Source organism: Oryzias melastigma, linkage group LG6, assembly GCF_002922805.2.
Source record: "Oryzias melastigma strain HK-1 linkage group LG6, ASM292280v2, whole genome shotgun sequence".
Lineage (NCBI taxonomy): Eukaryota > Metazoa > Chordata > Actinopteri > Beloniformes > Adrianichthyidae > Oryzias > Oryzias melastigma.
Window position 1 is genome coordinate 12,031,900 of NC_050517.1, and position 24,436 is coordinate 12,056,335.

The 24,436-nt window shown below is 37.7% G+C and overlaps 1 protein-coding gene across 2 annotated transcripts in view; it reads left to right on the forward strand.

Annotated features, from left to right (window-relative positions):
• Positions 1–6,520: 6,520 nt before the first annotated feature.
• The window catches only part of pparab (peroxisome proliferator-activated receptor alpha b), a 41,192-nt gene continuing 23,276 nt past the window's right edge, over positions 6,521–24,436 (forward strand). The window contains exon 1 of one of the 2 annotated variants that reach the window (XM_024281160.2): positions 6,521–6,778. The gene's annotated coding sequence lies outside the window, so the exon portion shown is untranslated. Of the gene's footprint in view, positions 6,779–17,292; positions 17,377–24,436 lie in introns of those variants that run through there. The other variant, XM_024281162.2, reaches the window with a different exon arrangement.

Here is a 24,436-nt window from a genome sequence, read left to right on the forward strand (position 1 = left end):
CCAAAAACAATTTTGCAGCACTGTCCTTATAGGTCTCTCTATTCTAAACTTAAAAGCTTACTTGTAAGCTGAGGCAATTAAAAAAAAAGAAAACCTCAGAGTAACTTGGCACGTACAAGTCAACAATATTGCTCAATTTGATTGTGTGATTTGATTTCAGTTACACACTCAGTTGTGATCACTCAACACCGTTCTCAAAATCAGGAAACCTAGAAAATACTTTTCAAAGTGGCTTTGAAAAAAACATTTTATAGTTTATAAAGGTTTCAACTGAAGTAATGAAACAGGCTGAACTTTTCCAGGTCACGATCTTACACATTGCACTTTCAAAGAGGCTATTTCGCAGTCTCAAATGCGGCGAGAATTTGAACTTTAATATGCCAACTCACTGAACCTTTGAACTCTGCAAACACATCATTCTGTTAAAACAACATTGAACACACAAAAAATAGACAGTGCCTTCATGGCACTGTTGGTTTGTCCGCAAAAATCCAATATTCTGCTCTTTAGACAAATAAAAGTCCCCCGTTCTGTAGACACCGACCTATTCACAGCCAGACAATTTTTAGGGCTGAATGGTTTTTATGATATAAAATACACTGTCCAAAAAATACTCAATTATAAGTAAAAGGCCTGATGGGTTCAAAGAACTCAAGCAGAAGTAAAAAGAAAAAATAAGAATAACCGTCTCCAAAACTACTTAAAGTACTTTTTTTTAAAAGATGTATAATGTATCAAGCTTTTTTGTTCTCACTTTTGGAACTTGCATCTGGAGGTGGGTATACTATAACATTTCCAACATTTTCACTGAAAAAAACATTTTCCAAACTGATCTGAAACTGTTTCTATGCCAGAGAACGGGTGCTGACAGCAGAGTTGATAAATAATAAGCTATATAGATTACCAAAAAAAAAAAAAAAAAAAAAAATTGAGAACAAAAAATAAGGGTTTGGCTATAAAATAAATCTAAATACCTGTGAAACTCCTTATGTTATCATCAAACACGCCAACCTTTTAATATCTTAAGTCAAGTTTGCCAGTGAATTAGCATTCATTAGTACTTTTATGATTTTTTTTTGTGATTTTCTGAAACAATTTAACGTCAAGACCAACATGAAATTTTCAAATTTTCAACATAAAAATGCAATCATTTAAAACAATTTGTAACAAGAAAAATGTTTAGAGATATCTCAATGAACAAGAAAGTAGATAAATGCAACTTTAGATGTAATTAGTCTTTAAAATACCAAAGAGTGACAACAACAAAATAAAAACATATGTTTTTTTTTTTTAGTATCCTCTCCTTTTACCATCCAATCCATAATATGGGCCTTTACATTTCTTTTGAAAACACCTTTGTAAGATCTATTCAATAAACATGAGTACCTATGAGTTGTTTTCTCCTTTATTTACAATAAAATAATTTCTACCCTGACTTTGAATTTCTTATAAATGAACATTTGTTATGCAAGCAACAACAGTAATGAAATGTTAAAAAGAATAGACTGTAATTACAGTGAGTAAAAATCAAGAATGGTTTTATACTATATTGTTGTCACTTTTTTATATGGAAGTGTCCTAAAAGTGAAAAATATGTAAGGGATAATGCACGACACAGTGTGCTTTATCACAAATAAATGCACGACAGGAAAACCTGCTTCCGCAACGTGCGTTCATTTCTGATAATACACACTTCGTCAGGCATCATCCCGCTTATACTATGGTCACTTACAAAATAAATAAATATTCAATCAATTTTTAGTACTTTTTTTTTTTATTTGGTTTAGATTGCTTTTTCACAAAAAGCAAATTTGATATGTTGGCCGGCATGTTGTCAAAGTAACGTGACAACACCCTCCTTGACTACATCAGGAAAGGAAAGTGAATGATGATTGTGAATATGGGTTCAATAAAGCACCAGTTACTGCTTATTTTGGTCCAGAAGATGAAGCAAAAGTTTGTTTTAAAGAAGCCAACATAGTGATAGAGCATTTGGGCCCAGAACTCCTTTTTAAGGTATGCGTTATCACTATGGATTATCACCTTCAAACCGAGCAGCCAATTAGAATCGAGTATTCAATGATATAAGAAAAATTATAAACAATATATAAAATTTTAGTGAATTACATACAAAGGTAAGCAACATTAGATTTCAAATAGTCAATAGGAAAATGTCGTGCAATGATTTGTACATGAATGGCGTACGCACCTGCTAAATGGTTTTAATTTTTTAAACAGTTGCATATTTTACAAATTTACCCCAACTCACCTTTTTATTATTTGTTGATATACTTTATGGAGGAGCAACCAGGCCACACGGTGTCAGACATACTCACAAACGTCATGCTTTTATGTTCACAGTGCTACATAACTAGCTAAACTAGCTTAACAAATTCCACAATCTGATGCGTCATAAGCTAGCTTGACTAGCTTAACGAGATAAAAAAAAAAAAAAAAAACCAAAGAAAGCAGTACAATATAATAAACAACAGAAGTTGAAGTGATGAGCCTTTCAACAATGACAGCTTCAAAGTCTGAAATATAACCTAAAGTACTCGACAGGTGAGTTCTTACCTGCATCCAGCAGCCTCGAACCGCTTCACGTGCTTGGAACAAAGATTGTCTATCAGACAAGAGTGTTCACTTATAAACACATCCAAAAAAGAAGCAGATATTAATAAAGATATCGGTCTTCTTCTTCTTTTTTTTTTTTTTTTTTTTTAACCCTATATGAGAACTGGTCTGAAGGACCCCTCTCCCTCCTGTTCCAAACAGGAAGTACCTGCTGGTTGCCCAAAAACCATAGGACTTCTGTGGAGAAATTTACAGCTGTTATTTTGTCATTATATTCATCAGAATAACCACTCTTGCTCTGCTTCCATTCTTTAACAACTTCTCTTTTATTTTTTCTAGATTTTTTTTCTGTAGTGTAGGCAATGTGCAAGCTTTTCAAGTTATGATGATTCAATAAAAGTGGGATCATACTGAATGTTCAAAACGTTTGAAATGTTTTAATGTTTTCAGGTGAAGTGTGGCATTCCAGCAAGCTCACTCCTGATTGGCGAGACGGTTGCTATCCAATTGTTGACTAGACCCGACTTGGAGCAATCACTGATTACTGATGATTTCTAGTTTCAACGTAGCAATGAGTGCATCCCAAAAAAATTGGATGGACAAAGGTTGAATCGGAATTATTCCCCTACCCTCCAATTGCATTTGATGAGAAAGGGGTGTCCAAAATAGTTTTTTTAAGGGTAGAGTATCCCTCCGCCGGTATGGCTAGCCACATGGCGCTGTGCTGCTGAGAAGAAGCACTTTTCTTCACGAGGGTGAAGCACAGAAGATCACATTTAAATTTAAGTAATCTTTTTTTTTTTTTTCAAAGTTATAAAACTGGTGTTATCTATTTCTGAGCGCTAGCAGCTCCGCGCTAACATAGCTGACTGGCAACAATTGACGATGTCATTGAGTGGGAGTGACATTCGAATTCATAAACACTATTTTTCCTCCATTTGGAGGGCTATAAGGATAGGAAGAAGAATTCGAATTTGGCGTAAATTGACTTAATTTTATTAGCAAGCAAGTTATTTTTGTGGGAGACGTCACACTCACTTGATCCAGATCTTATATACAGTCAATGGTCACGACAGAGGGCAGGATTGAATATAAATGAATATACATGACCATACTGTACTTCCATTAGAGAAATGTTTGCTTTCAGAGAAGTGCTGTCCAGCTGTTTCATGTAGGAACCACCACTTACTACATTGTCAGCAAGGTCAAGGACTTCACTTCCTGGCTCAAAAACTAGCATGTTCTGTTTTTGTTTTAAAATGGTTCCATCTGTGGATGGAGGAGGGAGGTAATTTAAGTGACACTGGTTCACAATATGGATGTTGATCTCACTGATGAGACTTGTTTTTGTGCAATGTTCAATTAGGATTTTAAGATTTCTTTGTGGAGTGAGATTTTTCTCCTGATAGCCTTAGCCCTTCAAATAACATATGCATAAAAAATGTTATTGATTTATTAGAGTGCTTTTAACCCTAGAACACTTTCACTACAAAAAGTTACAGTGTAACTTTTGACGGGTAATTTTTACCCGATATAAAATCCCCAATAAAAAGTATTTCTCACAAAAAAGAGTTCAAAATATGACAACACGTGATAAATTAGAGTAGTTATTTTTATTTTTAACTGCGGTTTATGTAAGAAAATGGAAAAAAATACTTAGGAAGAAAACAGGCTGAAAAATGAGGAATTTGAGATTAAAAAAATCCTAAGAAAAAAATAATGATACTGGAGACGTGGTCTTTGGTCCACCTATTCCTGGGGCATGTATGACTTTACCCAGGGACCCATGACACTCAGAAAAAAGCAACACATTGAAATTCATGAAAATACTGAAAATCCCCTGGCGATAGTGCTCTAGGGTTAATAACTTCTAAAAAAGTTGTTTGATTTTTTTTCTTTTCTTTTAATTGTTAAGTTGCAGAAAGTGATACTTCCCTTGAATCAATGAACATTTATTTTTCAACTGCCCATTAACCTCTTTGTCCTCTTTGTAAGTTCTTCACTGATTTTTTTAAGGGTGTTGCTCAAATTCCATTATTTGAATTTATTGAAAATATGTCACCTATATTAAAAAAAACTCTTAACATGCATTTTACATGTTTAAATCTTACATTAAAGTGAAACATAAGACCTTTTTTCAATTCTGTTTCATTTTAGTACTACTGTTAACTTTGGTCATTCTGAAAAAAAAAACTTTTACTTTTTATCATATGGATTTAAATGGTTTTTAAAAGTGTGTGCCAACATGTCATCTTTACTCTCGAGCTTTGGCCCAATTTGTAGACTGAACCCCACATTTTGAAAAGATTTTTCAACAGGGAGCAGGGATGAGCTGTTTGGTAAGCAAACAAGAGAGCAGTGATTAAACTGACAAGCAGGGCGAAATGCTCAACTTCTGGCATGAAATAAGAGCTGCTTTATTACTGTAAGGCACTTTCATTGCAACACTTTGACTAACATTCTTGCTGAGAATTCTGGTCTTAAGCAAAGTGATCAATCTACTGATGACTTCTTTTTTTCAGTTCCAAGAAGAATAAAAAAGTGAAGATTTAGCAAGACTCCAGGAAATTTACAAACTGAATGAAACATCTTTTTTCCAAGCTCTAATCTACCAGAGTGAACTACAAAGGTCGGGGCATGTTACTACAGGCTGTGCTTATCTTCTAAACATCTTTGGAAGGTAGTTTCACTAATCTTCGTATAGAAAACAAATCTTTTTATGAGCCAGAAAAAAAGAATATTTTCATCTCTATCTTGCTTTTTACGCCTTTTTTAAATAAAACAAACAAACAAACATGATTTCAGAACAAGCATTGTGGCACAAAACACAAGTGTTTTAGGTCTAAGCTTTTAGATTAACAAGGGAAGTTCTCTTTTCTGTAGTTTTTCACATTTGAAAAGAGGAGTTTACTTCTTAAACACATTTCTGAATTATATTTTGGATCAAAGGATATGTATTTGTAAATGTGATCAAATAGTGTAAATTTTAACAGAGACATAACAGATAAGTCTGGAATAGGGGCATAGATACTGCTGGATAATGAAAGAATAAACAAAAACTCAAATTTTCTCCATATTTCCAATTGTCAATACTTAAAAAAATCAAAGCAATTATAAAAGGCAACATGGATTGTTTCTCCTCTTTTTTTCTTTCTTCCAAGTATGAAAATTGGGCAAAAAAATACGTTTTCTTTATTCTATTCAGTCACTAGACAGATCTTGTGGAAGATCTCTGATGTCTGTTTAATGGAAGTAAAAATGAATGAATGAATGAATGAATGAATGAATAAATGAATGAACAAATGAAGGAGCGAGTGAGTTGTTTTTTTTTTCAATACACCTTTAATACAAAAGTGTAGCTTTACAAAAAAAAAATACATGGAAGCAGAAAAAAGGTCAGACGAGGAAAAAACAAGCCAAAACATGAGTTGTGAGTATGTAAATCTATGAGTGAATAAATAACTAAATGTGAGGCAGTGAACAAGATTTGTTGATATATATGTATATATATACCGGTAAATATAATAATTCTGTTGGGGGCTCGATCCTTTGTTAAACTTCATCCGAATCCTTTTTTCAAACGTTGCTTCATGTCACGCATTGCTATACTTTTGTCTTTAGTGTTTAATTTTTTTTCATTTGTTTTTTTTTTAATTAATGTAATGAATTAAATAAATAAATATCCACTTCAAAGTCTTTGCCCTCCTCTCCTTATAACCACTATGTCTTGAATATATAAATAATTTAAAAATATGTCGAAGACCACAGATATTTTTTAGTATTTGTGTGAGCGTCGAGGAAAGCACATGATGTGCAGTCGTCTTCCTCCAGCATCCTCTGAGGAAGAGGCCCTCTCCTCATCGTGGTTAGGGGGCGTCCTCCTCCAGGGAAACGGCCGCGCTCTCCCCATTCGCTGAAATCATAGGTGTGTCAGGACGGGAGGGGATGGGTGGGCGGAGCGGAGTGCGAGCCCCGCCGCTCGAGCCAGCTGTCAGTCATGACGTCACTTCCCGCGAGCGCTATGGTCTCTGCTGAGTTTGGAAGTGGTGGGGGATTTCTGACAGCGGCGGCGCAGCGGGGAGAAAGCGAGGACGTGAGCAGCGTGAAGAGCCGTCTCCCCCGTCCCGCCCTGCCCTCTCCCGCTCCAGGGCTCCTCTAACTTGGCGAGTCCTCCGCGGACATGGCGGCTTCGGACAGCTGGAAGGTAGGGGGTCTCCTCACTTGGGTATCCACTCTGCAAGTCCTGGAGCTCCGCGAGGAGGCCCGCTGATGTAAACAGACGTGTTTGCAGCCTCCACACAGAGTCTTCAGAGGGGGTCGGTGGTCAGTCTGCACCCCTGTTGTTTGCAGTTTTCGGGGTGCATTGTTATTGCAGAGCATAGAGTGGGAAATCACAACCTAGTTCTCACGCCTGCGCAGCCCGACAGACCTTTCTGCGTGACGTTAGGGGTGTCTTCTAATGAGACCCACCATCAAACGCTGTTTACTTTTGTTTTGCATGCTTTGTTCCTGCTTGTTTCTCTTCTTGCACTGCTTGCTGTGCAGAATCTCATTGCTTTTGCAGGGATTGCGACTTCCACGAGTTGGCTGCAAACCCTCAGTGCTGAAGCAGGTGCATCACTCTGATCGATGCTACCATCCAACATTTGCACACTCCAATGAAAATGTTTACATGATAGGGACCACAAGCCACCATTTTATAAGGTCCAGTGACAAAAGTTAGTGATAAAGCTTTCAATTCTGAATCCAGAAACAAATAAAATAGCTCAATAGACCCCAAAGTAAGAAAGTTATTACTTCTTAGTAATCATTGTTTTGAGAATAGTAAACAATGGAAAAACTTAGTGATCACAGGTAGATATATCAAGGGCTTTCATCCTTTTAGATACTACATCTTTCATAGATGTGCTCTAAACACCATCAATTTGTCACAATATTCAAAATTTTAAGATCTTTCAATTGATGTTGATACTCTATGCTTTAGATCAGGGTTCTTCAACTAAAATTAAAGAGGTCCAGTTAGAAAGAAAATCTTGAACTTAAGGTCCAGAAAAAAATAATTTCTAAATATTTAGTGTAATATATTTCTAAGGAGCCAAAGATTGGTGGCACATCTGCATGCAATTTGTATCTGAACTCTCACTTAAATTAATTTAGTACAACTTTCACTACAGATACAACAGAATTCCGTAGTTTCCCAAAATAAAGCTTTCTTGAGAATCACAAATACACAAGCATATGGACCTCTTCCCTGTCTGTGGCCCGGTACCAATACGTCCATATAGGCCATGAGAGTTGGGAGTAAGAATTTGTGTCAATGGCAGCAAGAGCCGCACCATTTAAAATAGAGGCGTCCATCGTATTAGTTTTGCGTCAAGTTCAGATCTGGGTCCACATAACCCAGCTTTTGGGCCCTGATCTGGACCGCAGTCCACTAGTTGGAGACTCCTGCTTTAGATCATTCTTCTGTATTAAGGGCTTGAACCTGTAGGGGCTCCTTCCTGCATTTATTGATATTATTCGTCTCAATGTGACGTATGCCGTGTGTTTCATGAAGTTCCCTAATGTTTAGAGGGCGGTTTTGGGGACCTAGTTAATCTTGTATCTTTCATGAAGCCGTGCAATCGATCCAAAGTCATGAAAAAGCTGCCAATGGCTCACAAATGCGCGCCTTATAAGTCCTTGTTCTGAATTGAAATCAAAGTATAAGGTATCCCAGTATGCACTGCGGTGCAAATATTAATACTAATTTTTGCAAAGCGGAAGCCAAGTTTTACAATGGCGAAGTGAACAAGCGCAATGACACCCTTTGTGGTATCTAGTTCAAGTGCCTTTTTTCTCATGATGTAGCAGATATGCAAAGAAAATCAACCTGAGTATTACTTTAATCAAATCTTAGAAAGTCCAGAGCAGATGAAAAAATGCAGTTGGAAAAAGCTTGTTAGTGTTACGTCAAAGCTGCTACGGCAAGCCGCAAGCTCCCTGCTTCGCTCTATTATGATGCATCCTCTTGCAGATGACTAGATCCATGAACGTCTTTGTTTTCATCACATTTGGCTCTAAACAGTTTGGCTGGACAACTCTGATATTCCTAGATAATGCTAGGTTAGGGTTATGAGGGGCTGTAAACTAGCAGGAGAAAGTGTAAACAGGTGGATTATGGGAAAGGGAGGCGGGCTTCCTCTGTGCCAACAGTTCTGCCCATAACTAGGAGGCAAATTTCTTATGAACTACTGCTTCTCTGCAGAAACTGTCTTAAAAAAAGATACAGATTTTTGTTTATTTAGCCTTATAACTGCATAAATTTAGTAAAAGACCACTGGAACACTTTTATAATGGAGCAAAAGAGGATCAAAGAGGGTCTTTCAGTGCAATAACGGAGCAGTGGGGCTTTAAGAGTAGCACACTGCCTGGCATGATCAGACATACCGTTCAGCCTGCCCAATAAATCATGAATCAATCAAGACATTTGTTGTAAATATGTGTTGTAGAAAAATAATTATAGGAAAGTATTTATAATATTTTGAAATCATGTAGTGCACAGCAGGAAGTTTGGCTCATAGACACTCAGTGATCCAGTTGTGTCTTCCACCTGCAACATATTCTTGTTGAATAAAAAGCCACGTGGATGGACTACTGAAATTTTTCCAAGGATTAAACATCTAGGTCCAGTTGTTATGACTAATCTTCAAGACTTACCAGATATTTTTGTTCATTTTTTAGTGATTCATTTATAAAGATTCAATCAATAAGGTGCAAAAAATGTTTCAGAAAGCTATTTTTATTGACATTAAGGACTGATATAGTTCATTTTTTCTATTTTAAGCCCTTGTGCGTTTATTGATACGTCACATGCCTGGTTTGGCATATGGTGTTCACACTAAACCAGCAAGGAGGGGCTTCTTCTTCTTCTACTTTTTCTACTACAAGTGCATGTTCGCCATCTGCAGTTGGAAGAGGCTTGGTGCAAATTTCCAAGAGGACCTCGTTGCAAAAAACAAGATGGTGCCCAGACATCATTAGCCAGAACAGGAAGTTCACTTTTCACTTCCCATCCCCCGCTCCCCTTTACGGTCTTTTAATTTTTTTGGTTGAAAAAGACCAAATTAACTTACATGTTTTCAGCTTTAAACCTTTAACAGTGGAGATGTCTCTGTCAGAAAAAAAAGTCGGACTGTAGTAAAGTTAGAAGTTATACTGGCATTATGCTGGCTTTTTGGACTATTTTGGTATTTATTAAGGTATTTTAGGCTATTTTGGAGTTTAGTTAATATTTTACCTACATGCTAGCTGTTTGGCTACCTCAGGCTTTTTTTAGGCTGTTTTGGAGTTATGCTAATATTTCCAAGCTAGCTGTTTTGGCTAATTAAGGTTTTTTTCAGGTTTCTTTTAAGGGTATTTTGAAGTTTATCTATTTTTTAAGCTACATGCTAGCTGTTTTGGCTAACCTACGCTTTTTTCAGTTTTTTAGGCTAATTTGGCATTTAATTAATGTTTTAGCTGGCTATCAGCTTCAGCTTTTTCAGCTATTAGCTTCAGTGTTTTTACCAATCAATTTCAGCATCTTCAGTGGCCAAATTCAGCTTGCATATTATATTATATATCTAATTTTTTAGTTAGGTTAAAGCTAATGATGGTTAAGATGTGTGCTTTACATCCACTTTGCACATGACCAGATTAGTCGACTAACCGGAAAAAATAATCAGTAATTAGTCGACTACTAAAATAATCATTTGTGGCACCACTAATGATAACTGTTTTTTGGCTCAATTTTAAGCTCTTCTGGAACACTAAAACCTTGATTAACACCGTTTTAGTAAAAAGTGCTACAATTCTTACCCTTGTTCTATCCTAGGTAAGTTGACGTTGGGAGTGGGGTCATCTGGATCCCACAAGACAGCGGGCTAAACTTTTTTATTTAAATAATTTTTGATTTTCAATGGTTTCTGTGGCAGACATGAAATCCTGTCCACCTTCATCCACATTTGTCATGGGATGGATAACACGTCAATGTAAGACTTGGGTCATCTAGACCCAGATAGATAGCACAAGGGTTAAATCCACTTCCGGCTAATGATACATGGGCACCATCTTGTCTGCAACAAGGTCCCCCCCCTCTAAATTTTGCTAATTTTGCTTTTTCAATCACAGCTCTATTTTGATCTGTGAAAGTATCTAATTTTAAAAGTGTGTTTAATGGACACAAGTTTCGTTTGTAGAGCCCGAAAAAGGTCGTAAAAACTTGCATAGCTGCACACGAGCGCGTGGGTTTTGAACGCGGAAGCCCGAAACACACGTTTACATAGCCTTTTATTGGAAGTTGTGGCTTGAATGCACATAGCTGAGGATGGGTTGAATGTAGCTTCGGGTTTAGGGGCACACATACTTGTTTTATTTATGTGTAGCTCGATTTGAATCACTTTGTAGCTCGTTATGAGAAAAAAAAATAGAAAATCAACTCAATCTGCCTTAACAGACAAGTGTTCCTGGTTACAAAAACATGTATTCTTTTTGCAGCTCAACTCATGACTGACTTGGGTTTCAAGTTCCACCACCTCATAACTTTTATTTCTTGGTAACATTTTTTTTTAGTTTTGGAAACATACTTTACTTATATGTGGGTTAATCTGCTGTCAGTGGCTAAGAAGTGGCTTTTTGAGTTGGCAACCAAAGAGACACTGAATCGATAAGTGTCAGTAAAAAGTCTTCTATGTATATGATGTTCTAAACTGCTTTTCCATTTCAAAAAGAATATCCCAAAGTACTCTGAAACACCATTAAGTCTCTACTTGCGCTGGTCTGTGAGCGTTTACCTACTCCTCAGTCCAGTTTGTCCTGCAACGTGTCGTGTACTTTGGGTTCAAAGATCTTTTACTACATCTTATCTTTCTGATGTGTGCTGGTTAAAGTCAATTTATATTGTAGTTGTGTAATTTATCAAAGAGAAAAACAACTTTTTCTCTACTGTTTTTTTGGCTTAAGTAAAAAATGTGACGGTTGAATCTTTAGGGGAACATTGATCAGATGGCAGATGCAGATTCTGTTGTTTTTAAAGTGCGGGTGGGTGTCGGTAAGGTGGAAGTGCTTTAACAGGTTTGAAACGTGTGTTTAAATACTGCCTTGCTCAAAGAGAACCAATAACGATTGTTGTCTTCGTCACATTCCACTGTTTTTCGTTTCCTCATTCCAACTTGACATGCAGTGACATTGACAGTGTCACTTTCATCTGCTGTTAAATGTGTTTACGTCTGTCCCAAACTCTACCCACAATGCAGTAGGAACATTCAAATGTGAACATGGAGAGATGTCTAAGAGTGCACAGCTTATCATCTTTTTCTTGTTTTTTTATGTCTGGTTTAGCTGTTACTCTCTTGACTTTTTTTCCTCGGCTTCTGGAATCTGAGTCCTTCTGCTTGTTGCATTCTCAGTCTGGAGAGGTGGAGACAAGAACAGACTGTGAAGTAACGATGTTTCAGCTGGCCCCTCAAACAGGACTTTCAGGTTCTCTTCCCAACTGAACACTGAAAAAGTTCAGTTGTCACTGTTTCAGCCACATTCAGAAAAGTAATTGTTTTTATTGTTTTTAGTTGAGGTTATTTCTTTTTTTTATCTGCATACTATTGAATCATAATACCTCCATTACTCCTACATTTTCATGTAAGAGTTTTTGCAAAACGAGTTTATATTAATCTAAAAAGAATATTTGACCCTATTTAAAGCAAAAATATCTAAATAGTTACTTTTACTGGATGAAAATTGAAACAAATAAACATTGTCTAGTGCCTAAGGACGTCTAATATTATCCATGACCGACCAGTTTACCGCCACCTGCTAAGCTCTGTAGATTTGCTGTTCACACTGTACCGCTTAGATCAGGTTTCACTTTCTTACCTGGAATAATACAGACAAAAGGGAAGTCTATTATTTTTAGCCCAGTCCTAACATCTTATTTGCTATCTTCTTGTGTTCCAACTTGTGTCCGACATCAGCCAGCTTTGACCTTTGTCTGACCCAGGTCCTCTCCCCTTGAGCCTTCCTTATGGCAAAGTCCCTGAGAGTAGAATAGGATTGGGGGCCTCCAGCCAGGTTTATAGTAAGCAGCTCTGAACAGGAGATTGTCTGGACTAATGTTCAGGAAGGGTTCCTGGATGTCAGCTGAATCTCAGCAAAAGGAAACCTTAGAGGGATCCTAGCTATGAGTGAACAAATGTAAATATTTCCCACATGTCTAGTTGGTGCAAACCAAACAATTCACATAATAGTAATATATATATATTTTTTTGCTCCGTCTTCCAAGCAATTTTACAAATACATGAGAATACATGAGGAGAGTGTTCATTATTTTCTACGCATGATCTCTTTATTTATGACATATCTTTAGCACATGTGTTTTTCTCTGCTTTGTTTGTGAGGTAAGGGCTGCATAACAGTGACACAGCCTCTAATGATAAGAACCTATACTATCTGTTGTCATTTGACAGAGGAAACCCAATCATAACTGCCAACAATATTATCCAGAGTCAAGAGGCCCTGCCCTACGACATATCTCTAAATGTATTTAGGTGTATTGACTGTTCTTGCCAAAGCTTAAACCATTATCTGTTCATGCAGTATGAACTGACACCATTTTTTTTTAAAAAGCTGCTACAACTAAATCTCACTACGACTAGCTGGCCTTTTTGTTCCTGTTGTGGCGTCAAGTAGTATTGTGTATTCTTATCTATAGTACACAGCCAAACGGACCTAAGATCCATGGACTAATGTGAAGAACAAATATCTATGACTTTCTTTAGTGTAATCCATCCATTTCTAGCAACATGCAGACGTTGAAATGGCAACTTGCAAAAAAGGAGCTTGTTCCAAAAAAAATGAATAGCTTTTTTTTTATTTAACCCTTGTGTCCTTTTATGGGGTCCAGATGACCCACCCATTATATTGACGTGTGATCCCTCCCATAACAAAGGTGGACAGGATTTTAAGTCTGCCACAGACACCAGTGAAGATAAAAAATCCTTAAAAAAAACTTTCAGCTTGCGGGGTCCAGATGACCCTACTTTTAATGAAGGCATGGCTAGGGTAGCACAAGGGTTAATATGGAATTGCTTTGGTTTACAATTTCAGTTTTAGAGCAACAATCCACATGCTTCAAAATCAGTTTGATGGTGTAGCTAACAAAAATGTGAGGACTACAAATTTGTTTCTGAAACAGACGCTCTCTGTCAAGCAAGAGAAGTGTTGCTCTCTGACGCTATAGGTTCACGGCATCCTTGGCCGATCAAGCTGCCACTTCCGATAAAACATTTATGTTAACGTGTGTTCCGAGCTTAAACATTCAAAAGTCTTACGTTCACACATATTTACCAATTAACAAAGCATTGCGTTTAAACAACTTTTGCCCTAAAAATGTGTTTAAATGTATTTTCTTAATGAACCATCCCCATTTTCATCATCAGAACACAGTGGATTCATAACGAGATGTTGTAAAATGCTTGGATTAATTAGATCTTTACTTTGGTAAATTAATGATGTCATACTTGCCATTTAGAAAAAAAAAATACTGAACATGGTGTCTGAATTGCTTTTATAATCCAGGGTGCTAGATAGTCCCAAACTATATCATTTTTTAGTAGTTGGGGATAGGGAGGGAATTCTGACCTAATCTTAATGTTTTAGTAAAAATTCACACTTTGAATTCACAGATTTGAAAGTTAACATTTACAATTGTGAAGTCCACACAAGCTGTTACAGCTTGTATCACTTTTAGGTGAATTGTTAGCTACATTTTAGAACTAACCTGACAGTATTTTCAGCTGACGGTACTTGTTCTATGCTAGAGTCTTTTGTTGTACTCCATGAACCCAAAGTATCACATTAGTTGCTCTGTCGCTGAGCGTATGTGGTTGATACTCTTCCCACAAACACAAAGGCTGTCTTGCAGCGACGGAGGGGAGCTCAGCTCCACAGTCATGTCAGAAAATGACATAAAATACACACAGCTGCCTTTAAAGACAGACATCTCTCAGCTTCCTGTTGTTCTCGTTAGGTCGGGGTTTGCTAAAACACTTCACAGAGCAGAAATGTCTGTAAAGTCACGTAAAGAGAAAAAAAATGTAAGTGCAAAAAAAGACTTCACTGATTTGCCGAAATAAAAACCGAATAGGTTTACAAAGACTGTTCTGAAGATGAAACCTTGGAAGATTGATTAAAAAAAAATTAGAAATAAATTATTTTTAGCATGAAAAATTGTTTAATGTATGTGGTCTGTATTCGCCAATCTAGTGTCAATTGGCGCATGCTAACGTTTCGTAAACTCTTGGGAAATTTCAAGGAAACTCACGGGCCAGACATGGCCAAACGAAAGTTTTAAAACTTTAATAAACAAAACTTTTTAACATAACTCTGGAAAATAACAGGCAGGAATATTATTCCAGAATAAATCAACTTAAACCATAAATAACTTTCAATATTTTACTCTCCTTAAAAATATATTTTGGTAAAATTATAAAATTTAGAAATAAACACAATATAACATCCGGCCATTGATAACCATAAAATAAAATGATCTGGAGAGCCGGATATAATTACACGGTGGGCCGGATCCGGCCCCCGGGCCTTGACTTTGACACATGTACCCTATATAGTGCACCAAGTAGTGAGTGATGGAGGACTTTGGAGACAAACTTATATCAGTTATCTCATGTTTATGTTATTCTATAGTTGTACCTTTCACAATGACCTATTTAAAACTTAAGAGATTTGTTATTACCTTTAAAATCGAACATAACACCAGATCTTCAAAAAATATTTATTTTTTATGTAAGCAAATTAGCAAGTTATATTTAATATTTTTTTAAATATACATTTTTTTACAGACATTTCAACTCCTGCCCCACATTTGTCAAGAGGCTAAAGCAGCTGGAAACGATCGCGCTTTCTCCACTTTGAAATATACAGCTTGGAGAACGCACAAGGAGATTTTGAAATGGCGACTGCGTTTGGAAATGAGGAGAAAGGGGCAGCTGGGAGACAGGACTTGGCAGAGAGCAGGAAAATAAGTTGCTTAAGGACAGTTTAGTTGCTGTGTCTGCTGGTATTTCAGACATCTGGGAACGTTGAGGGTCAGAAGCACCACCAGCTCAGCTGTTGATACACAGAGGTACCCAGCTAAGCTGTGGCTGTACAGGAGGTCAGACTTATACATCAGCTGTGTCAACTCTAAATAATACTACTCTCTTACAGACAGAAACCGAAAAGATCACAAGTGCTTGCTCAAAACCTCTCTGTTGTGTTAATAACAACAGATTCTGAGACAGTTATTGATTTGACACCTTCTATCATAGTCAATTCTAAATTATCCTTAAATGCAATATTTAGGGAGGTTTGCAAAAAATTCCGACCAGCAACTCACAACACAGGAGTGCTTACTAATGAAAATGTAATTTTTTAAAACATTTTCTTGCTTTTACTCAACATCAAACACGACCTCAGGCCAACTTTCCGCCACGTAACGATGTGCTATAAACAGCCAACAGCAGGGGCCGGATCACAGCCGACCTCCGAGGTGACATGAGACCGTCACATATCACATTCTGCTCTGGTCGTCTCCCAACTGGACTGTCCTCCAACATTTTGAAACTCCTAGTTATTATTTTAAATTTGCAAACATTTGGAAATCTACGGAGGTTTGAGCAACTTACTGATTATTTCTCAAGTGGACGGGTGCAATTATCGGCTCATCTTGAGAAAGGAAACAGTTGAAATCTCCCAAACAACTTCTTCTGTCTGTCTTTTATTTCAAACGTCACATTTGTCAATTGGAATCTAAAAACTCAGCCTAAGTTCTCCACAATTAAAACGTATAAGAGGATAAGAGACTGTTTTCACTTCTGTGGTTAGTTTTTGAATGAGGGTCATGACAGGGAAGACATTTCTTGAAATACGCTGATAAAAGATTGACTTTACAACTGAATTGATTTGCTTACCTTGGAAAACTATCAAAGATCACATAGGGGTTTTTACAAAGAACATCAGATATGTAGTTTAGGGCCCAGGCTGATGGGAAGGAGTTACAGCAGCTGATGGAATGATAAGGATCCCATTAAAGTAGCTACCTTAACATTCCAAAACATTTAAAGACATTTAAATAAAATGGTTTGAAATGTTATTTTTTAGCTTCAAATTCAGATTTATTTCTATAAATTGTTGTTACTTTTTCTTTTGTAGCATATATGTTTTATCAGAAGACACGTTGCATAAAGATGAGTTGTATACTCATCTTTTGAGCATAAACGGAGCAGACGAGTATGCCTTCTTGTACATGCTGTTCACCCTGAACCAGGAAAATGATCATTACTGCAATAGGGTTTCTAACCGGTCCATTACAGAAGCGCTAATATCAATCACTTCCACGGGCTGTACTTTGCTCAGTCTCCATAGCGATAAGAGCACGCCTGCCAGCATATCAAACTGAAGCGATAAGGGTCCGATTGAGTGTTTACACGGCAGCGAGAGTACATTTCGAGCTCATCGTTTTAACTCTTCAAACATGAGCACGCTGAGGGGACAGCCCAATCATATCGTATTGGCTTTCTATGACCACTCTTATGCCCACTGGAGGGTTCATCTCACAGGTCTGGAAGCCCTCACACCACAAAATCCACGAGTTAAACATTAACCTGTCGGCCACAAGCACACGCACACACATGCATACATGAACTGGATCGTTATTTAGCCTCATAGAAGAGACTGCACTTCATGTTGATGAAACCAGAGTTACACAGTTCGAGTCTTTGGATTAAAAAGGTAGGATGAAAGTGCTTTGCAGTGATATTGGTCCCTCCGCGTTTAATATAAATCAACACATTTTTGGGGGAAAAGTGTGTCTTTGTAAAAACTACATTGGCTTTGTTAGAGTTCTGGCAGGACAAGCTCACGTCGAGTCAGCTCTTTTAATAAGCAGTGGAGGACTGAGCAGTTTGGGGGCTCCAGGTGAACAATAAGACGGGGCTCTCTGCAGTGTTTGAACTAATATTTTTTATCAAAAATCAAAAACTTCTTCACAAAACAACTAAAAGTGAAATCACATTTAAATATTTAAGAAATGTATTAAATGTACATTATTTTTGGGGAAAAAGTTGAATTTATTGAATGGGCTCATTTTGTTACCCAACCATTTTCTAGGATGAACACATGAGGGTCTTCTGTCTTCTTTAATTTGTCAGGTTGTACTAAAGACAAAATAAAAAAAATATTTAAAACACACTCAGATGAAAAGTGTGTTTTTAACATGTTCTTGTAAAACTGTATTCATAATATAAGAGCTTAAATATGATAAGATTAAAACGGTACGGCTGGATAGCTCCAACATTGCTCAATATTTTTGTTGCATTGGTAATGTTAGTTTGGGGGTGTGAGGGGCTGTAAGCTAGTGGGAGTGAGTGTAAACAAAGAGATGATGGGAAATGTGGGCAGGCTTACTCAGGAGGACCTGGCCACAGACAACAACATAGCCAAGATAGCGCCAGAGCATCATTGGCTGGAAGTCCTTGACCAAAGTTTGAACAAAGTTCACGCTCTTCCCCTAGAAAAGAGGGTTAGAGTAACCCCGGGCTCCTACGGCTAGCATTACGACTCCAATGCGAGTGCCGGAGTCTTGATGCAACTTTATAAGTGCGACAGGAAATCCCACTGCAGACGACGTTCGACCTCTGCGGTCTGGCCTCTGCGACGCTGCAAATCCGTTTTCGTTGGGTTCGAATTTTCGCTAGATGCTGTAGCTGATTAACTAAGATGATTAAGGCGGGATTCCTATATAAATGGCGGGTTATTGTGTGAACCTATGTGAGCTCGGAGTTTTGCAAGGTCGGCTGCCATCCAGTATCCAATATGAGCCATCCGCTGTAGCTGCACCGCTCCCACATCGCACCTGAGCTGTGATGAGCCCAGGGTTACGGTTAGGGTTACAGTTAGGAATCTTCTAGTATAGGTCCGCAAACTCAGCTCCCAGCTAATAATGAGTTTAATGTTGTATTTGTTGCCCATCTTGCCTGCACATCGACATGAATAAAGATGGACAAAACAAAAATAACTAAATTCAATCGCCATTTTTCTGCGGTACGCATGTCTCCTGATTTCTATATCTTGGGAGCAGATGGGGTAAGCAAGCGGTGATTGGTCAGAGAATCGGTCAATCAAATGTTTCAAACATTTGAGGTGGGGCCAGTGGGCATCACATGCTCTCATTGAGGCATCTGTTTGCCTGACTAACAAGCAATAAAGAAAATATATCGTGAAGAAAAAAAAAAAGGTTTAGCAAGAACATGTTAAAAAGAGACGCCAGAGCTGGAATGGTTATTCTGACAAACAGAGTGACTGAGTGATAGCTGTTTATTTCTCAATTGAAATCTACGGGATTTTAGCTTTCTGGGACCAGCAGGTATTTCCTGTTTGGAATGTGAGGGTGGAGGGGATGATCAGTCCAGTTCTCTCTATGTACTGTTTATGTCCCTGCAACCAGGTCCCTCTCGGCTTACTTTGTGCCAACAGTCCTGCCCACTACTCTCGAGGAAATTTCTAATGAACTTCTGCCGCTCTGCAGAAACTATGTCTTAGAAAACTTTTTTTTGTTTTTAATTTTGGCTAAAAACAACATATTTGGTATTACAATAGGAACACTTTGAAAATAGCTCAAAAGATAATCTGAGTATACATTTTTATCAAGTGTTTATCTTGGGTCCCCCACAACCATTCACATACCTTTGCCTAATAATAAGTCCACCCCAGTTAATAATATGCCTTCAGATGTTCTATTACCAGACTCTTGTCATAGAATAAATAGCTTCCTACCTTGTTCCAACATGATTTTCCTGGATTTGCCAAACATGGATAATTAAATTTATATATTAACTATAAAAGGTAGTCAAAAATTTTTATAACGGATTGTTGGTTTTTTTTGTTGGATTTGACTCAATTTCTTCTTACTTACAAAAGGCTGTTTGTAGAGTTGATTGGGACCCATCCTATTTTTTGAGTAATTTTGTGCTCCATGAATCATATTCTGTCACATCTTAAAATGTTGTAATCTTTTGTTATAATCTTCTTAAAAACACAAAAAATAAAGTGTTTTCCTTCATTGAAGAAACATTAGTTGTCCAAAAGTTTCTCTCAAATGGCTGGAATGCAGCTCAAAAAGTTATTACATGGAGATTCACCATTGCTTTTAGGGACAAGTACAACACACAGACACAAACAGGTTGCGTTGCAGTGGTAAAGTCCATTAAACATTGAATTTCCTTTAAAATATTCAGATAGGTATATCTATTTGACCTTCATAAACTTGTGCCAGTCCTCAAAGCATGAATGTTCTGAAGGTATTGACATGGCGTTGTCATAGTGTTGGCGGTTGGCAGTCTTGTTTATTACGGGTACACATTCTAACCAATCTGCTTGGTATCTTCATAAAGCTTGGTTAGGCTTGTACAACAGAGGCCTTGACCAATGAGACAAAAGTTTGTGGTTACCATAGGAACAAGTGCTGTCTGGTTTCCCTTGGTCTCTCACACGTACTGAAATGTAGCTGAACAGGCATTCCTCTTTATCCTTGTGTCTGTCTCTTTCTCAGAGCCAATCCACTAAACCTCTCCAGCTAATCAGCTCTGTGTGTTTACATTCTTATGTATGTTGATGGAAACACGAGGTTAGCTTGCTCCGTCACCCCATTGCTGCTGGTTGGAGAAAGTCACACGTTGGATATCCGACTTTTGTTTAATAATAAAATAGAAAGTCATGCCATGCTCATGAGGTGTTGACCAAAAACTTAATTTAGCTTCATGTAAATGGATCCATATCTTGACTGAGTAAGAAGTTTTGAGTGACCTTCACAGCCACAGATCTGAGTTATTTTATCAAAAGAATATTTGTTATTATTGGTGTTTGGCAGAGATTTGCCTCACTTCCTCCTCTTGAAGCAGTATTATAATCAGATCGTGCTGAGTGAAGTGAATGTATGGAACAGGACGTCCTTTAAAGGAAACCCAGAGGGTCAGAGGGTGGAAGCTGCATACAGAAGAGGTTTACTCTGCTATAAATGTTAACACTGCTTCCATTCAGAAGTCCATAGTAGAGTGAGATCCTCAAAGAGTGTGCCAGCTGACATAATAGTCCTTTGAGTTTGGCTTGATTCTTCATAAAAGGTGAATTTTACTGTAGTGTGACTGCTTTATTTTCCACCTGACAACACACTGTGTTGGCCCGGTTCTACACCCAAAACAATCAGGTACTGTTGAGCGTGGCTCATTATGCTTGTAAACCGCTGTTCTAAATGTTTCCAGAAGAAGATAAAATTTGAGAAATTTCACTGGATTTTTTTTACTTTTATTTAAAAAAAAACAGAGAGTGTCAAATATATACTTTTTTGTATTTATTGTGTAATTAGTTTAATCTTTATATGTATTTTCAATAAAATTCCATAAAATGAATCATTTCAGGAGCTGATCTAATCCAGTCAACATCTTCTGAGATTGGACTGTTCCAATACTGCTAAAAATTTAATAATCTGTCGTCTCAACCATTGCATGTTGACGGTTGTTATGTTCAGCATGTTCTTTTAGCATATGGTTTTTACACTGGATTGTTGCTACTAGATACAAGTGTGTGTACTCACAGTTGGAAGAGGCTTGGTGCGAAAAGTCAAAGTGGTGCAAGTCTCTTGATTGAGTTTCTTTCTCCAAGTTTTTTCTTTCACAGCTCTATTCTGATATACAACAGATTTGGTGTCTTTTAATTTTGGCAGGGCACAAACGGAAATGATTAATTTCTCCTCCATGGTCACTTTTCAAATGTTTGTCACTTCCTAAATTAAAAGAGACGCCTTCTATAAATCAGTACTAAATCCGAGTCCCTGATTGGTCAACTCAGCTCCAAAAGCCACACCCCCTCAGAGGAGATTTTGGAAACAGAGGCATCAGATAAACATTAAAAATGTTTTTAAAACACTTAGGATGTGGAATTTTGGTTAAAAATGTCATAATCAGAATTAAAACACTACTGAGAACGAGTTTTTTTAAATAAAAAAAATTGTCATGGGGGACTTTAAAAACGTAAAATCATACAAGTTTTGAGCACGGAAGCCCGGAAACACATATTTATGTGCATTTACGTAGACTTATCATCAAAAGTGGTTGTTTGAATGCGTATTACCGAGGCCAGTGTGAACTTAGCATTAGTTATGCATGTCTTCTGGTAAGTTTTGGGTCATTTTAACCAAAGAAAGATTATAGAATTTGCACACAGGGTTGATAGTGTTAACATTGTCTTTCCTTATGCAAAACAAATATTAATACAATTGTTTAATTTAAAACGATAAAATAAGATTTTAGTTTTAAACATATCCCTAATAGTGCTGGGCAATGTGGAAAAAAAATGTTTATCATGATACAAATTATTTTATATCACAATAGCAATAAAAATCACGATATACCAAAATACGGTATATTTTCAGTTTTTCTCTGAAAATCAAGACAAAAATTTCAAAATACTTATTTTCTCTGACTTTATTTTTTCAAGTTTCATATAACTGAATTGTGACGAATGAAAAACATTCGTGTGCACAACATTCTCAAGTTTCTTTCTAGGAAAATACATTTTTGCACAAAAGTTCAGTAATTAAAAATAAAAAAATAAAAACAATAGAAGAGAAATGGTACAACATATACTTGCCCACACAATGTGATCGTCATATCACCCAGCACTAATCCTTATCATCTGACATAAAAACTGTCGAGTTCCTTGAAATGTTTCCCAACCCTATTTGTGCATTTGAAGCTAAATAAAGAGTAAACCGTCCCTACATTCACAAATCTACTCAACCGAGATGCCACGGGTTTATTTTTTGACAGTTGAATGCACCACGCTCTACTGTGCAGGACGAGTTAAGGTTAAACTCAAAGCAGTCATTAGTTAACTTGAGGGATGGTTGAGCGCAAGCGGCAGTTGCTGTCTTGTAGATATGCTAACATGCTCAGCAAACCGTCACTCACCTTCTCCTCCCCCATGTTTGATGTTCTTTGCAGGGTCCTATAAAAGGGGCTTACAGAAGATTGACCCAGTTCACGTGCACTTTGAATACCCGTACGGTAAAATGTATCCCCACTTTTCCCACCCTTGAGCACCTAATGAAGTATGGACCTCAAACTTCCCCCTCGTGTTGCAATTCAACAGATTAGTATTGATCAACGACACGCTAGCCCCTTTGTCACCTTGATTCAAACCAGAGCCATTCTTCTCAGTCAGCTTAATCCAGCACACTGACTTATATCCCCACATACTGATACGTCTGTGCTTTATTCTGTCTGTGTTGTGTCATAAGCTGCTCTTCTTCAGAAACGCTTGCATTAGTTCTTGATGCAGTACTGGATCAAGATGGTGGTTGTAAACCAGTTGGGTTAAAAAATAAATACATATATTTTGTGTGTTTTTGACCCCTGGTTAATATGTTATAAGGTGTTTATGCAATATAGCAATAGTTTGGACATTTTCATTTTGATTATGTACAACTTTTGAGCATGTATGCATCATATTGTGATGCTTAAGGTTCCTCACTTCTTTAAAGCTTAGTTTCCTCCTAATGACATAACAAACCATCTAAACAAGAAGTAATGTGAGGCATCTGCCAGTTATTTGAGGCGTTGGACACAAACTACCTTCCTGTGTCGTGGATCACAAACATCACTCTTCATGCAACTCAGCAGAAGTGTTTTCTGTGGGTTAGGCAGTCTTTCCTTTGGGACTATTCACAGTGTACTATTTGTTCTGTTCCCAAGTACGTTTGACCCCAAAGTCTAGTTCATTTGAATGCTGTTTTTGTTCTTGGTTCTTTCTTGGGCATAGAACCTTGCTTGCAGAGAGGGCCTGAGCACCAATCTCTGGAGTTGAGAACAGTGGTGGTGCTGAAAGAGAGAAACCTGAAATAGTTTATGACGCCAACAATGTGGCTGACAAAAGGAACAGACCCTGCTGTTGGTAGTAACTGTACCCAGGGACGGATGGGAAAGGAGTGCCAGAGAGTGTTTCCAGCACTGTGTGGTCCAGATGATGTGCTGTAAGAAAACAATAGTGGTACCTCGCTATATCGTGGTTGACCTTTCATGGCCTGACAGCTTTTCTGATTTTTTTGTGCAATTTTTCTTATTTTAGACCGTCAATCTCCTCTGTGCTGAGTCTTCTGTACAGCACAGAAGGCATTCAGCTTGCCAAATTTACACAAATCTTTTATCTCTATCTTGTGTCCACGAAGGGCTTTGAAAGAATTTAAGCAAAAGAGAAAATGTTCATGTCTGTCTGAGAAAACACATTCTCATCCCCAAGTCATCACATATTGTCGTTTGGTTAAGGACCCCTCCTCATCACTTATAGACGTTTAAGGTGTCCCCAACTTGTTGTTTTTTGACGTGCTGGCCGTCCCCTTTCAATCAAGGGTCCCCAAACTGCGGGCCGCGAACCGGAACTGATCCAGTACTGAATCTGGGAATGCTCCAGTAGCCATACCGGTATAGGTACCCTAACCCGGCACCAAACGCGGTACTGGATACGGTACCAGACGCGGTCCAAGAACGAATCGGACGCAAACCGGTATTGGGTCTTGATGTAACCCTTGTCCTATCCTAGGCATGTTTACATTAAAAGTGGGGTCATCTGGACCCCACAAGAAAGCTCCCTGAACTCTTTCTTTTCCAATGATCTTTTATCTTCATTGGTGTCCGTGGCAGACATAAACTCTTGTCCACGTTTGTCATGAAAGGGATCAAACATCAATTTAAGGGTGGGGTCATCTGGACCACATAAGAGAGCACGAGGGGAAGAGCCA